Genomic DNA, 2401 nt, shown 5'->3' with positions numbered 1-2401 from the left:
GGGAATTGTGCAAGGGGGTTAGAGGAATTTGTTTGCTGGAGGAATCTGTTTAAACAAATAGACTACCTGTTGTAAATGCCTGCTAAGCAAAACAGAGGCCTCCGGTCCTGTTAATGAGCAGATGCCTGAATCTACTGATAAAGGGAAAAGCAGAAGGTTTACGGCTGGAACACTGATCAAACTCTACTGATAAGGGGAAGGAGCAGAGAATTTATGGCTGGGAAACTGACCAAACTCTACTGATAAAGGGGAGAAGCAGAGAATTTACGGCTGGGATAATGACCAAACTCAGGGCCACATGTAATGACTAGAAAAGGTGAAAAGTGCAAGAAGAGAAAGACTCATTTACTTCATCTTGAGACCCCTGCCCACGACCGGAGGGGGGCACTGAGCAGGCGCAGAGGACCTTCTGGCTCATTATAATACGAAGCGGGGATAGGACATGAATATGTATAGGCGCATTGTGTAACCTCATGAATATATATAACTTTAGAGGATAAATGTAGAGGGAAACAACACTGAGGCACGCATGACTTTGAGGAATTATCCCTATGCGTCTCAGCGCTGAATAAAAAAGCATACCTACAACTTTTAACGAGTTGTGGAGTTTATCCGCGCATCAGGGGGAAGCGGCAGAGCTGGCACGAAGCTGATGGCGATTCCTGCTCCAGGCGCCAGTTGTTGTGGCGCAGGTTGGCCACTTCCACCTGGAGAACCACCTTGTCCTGCTTCTCCTGTAGGATACAGGGTCAGAGCCCTAAAACACACCCAAAACAGCCCCAAAATCACCCACAATCCAGAACAAAAACAACTTGTCCTGCTTCTCCTACGGGATAAAGGGTCAGAGCCCAAAAAAAGGCCAAAACCAGGCCAAAATGCCCAAAAGAGACGCAAAACAAACCAAAAACACACCAGAACCACGTTGTCCTGCTTCTCCTGTGGGATACAAGCTCAGAGCCATAAAACAGACCCCAAAAAAGACAAAAGAAGCCCAAACCCACTCAAAACCACCTTGAACTGCTTCTCCTGTGGGATACAGGTTCAGAGCCCCAAACCAGACACAAAACAGGACAAAAACGACCCAAAAGCAACCCTAAACACACAAAAACACCCCAAACCAACTCAAAACCACCCAAAACCACCTTGAACTGCTTCTCCTATGGGATACAGAGACAGAGCCCCAAAACAGCCCCAAACACACCAAAACCAGCCCCAAACACACCAAAACCACCTTGTGCTGCTTCTCCTATGGGATACAGGGTCAGGGCCTCAAAACAGCCCTAAAACAGGACAAAACCAACCCAAAACCACCCCAAAACACCATAAACTACCCCAAAACCATCTTGTCCTGCTTCTCCTGTGGGATACAGGGTCAGATCCCCAAAACAGACCCAAAAACCACCAAAACGCCAACTTCTCTAGCTTCTCCTACAGGATACAGGGTCAGAACCCCAAAACAGCCCTAAAACAGAACAAAAACAGGCCAAAACCAGTCAAAGCCACCCCCAAAAACAGCCCTAAAACCACACCAAAACCATCTTGTCCTCCTTGTGCTGTGGGATACAGGGTCAGAGTCCCAAAACAGATCCAAAAGAGGCCAAAAACAAACCAAAACCAACCCAAAACACACAAAACAGCTCCAAAACAACCCAAAACCACACAAAACCACCTTCTGCTTCTCTTATGGGATACAGGGTCAGAGACCCAAAACAGCCCCAAACACCCCCAAAAATGGACAAAAAGACCCAAAACAAGCACAAAAACACCCCCAAAACACACCAAAACCAACTTCTCCTGCTTCCCCTGTGGGATACAGGGTCAGAGCCCCAAAACAGACGCAAAGCACCGTAAAAAACGGGACAAAACCACCCCAAAACCACCTTGTCCTGCTTCTCCTGTGGGATACAAGGTCAGAGCCCCAAAACACCCCCAAAAAAAGGATAAAAGCAACCCAAAACCACCTTGTCCAGCTTCTGCTGTGGGATACAGGGTCAGAGCTCCAAAACAGGCCAAAAACAGCCCAAAACACCCCAAGAACATCCCTAAGGTCACATTTTCGTGCTTCTCCTATGGGACACAGGGTCAGAACCCCAAAACAGCCCGAAAACAGGACAAAACCAACCCAAAACCATACAAAACAACCTTGAAAGCACCCCAAAATCACCTTCTCCTGCTTCTCCTGTGGGATACAAGGTCAGAGATGCACAAAAGACACAAAACAGGTCAAAAACAACCCAAAACCAGCCAAAAAACCAGCCCAAAACTACCTTGTCCTTCTTCTGCTATAGGATAGAGGGACAGAGCACCAAAATAGATGGAAAACAGGCCAAAAACAACCCAAAACACCCCCAAAACAGCCCCAAATCGCTTTCTCCTGCTTCTGCTATGAGACACAGGGTCA

This window comes from Pezoporus flaviventris, unplaced genomic scaffold (genome assembly GCF_033815535.1).
Source record: "Pezoporus flaviventris isolate CSIRO_AGI_PZ_B2104156 unplaced genomic scaffold, CSIRO_AGI_Pfla_v1 ptg000540l, whole genome shotgun sequence".
NCBI lineage: Eukaryota > Metazoa > Chordata > Aves > Psittaciformes > Psittacidae > Pezoporus > Pezoporus flaviventris.
Note: the sequence above shows the minus strand (reverse complement) of the source record.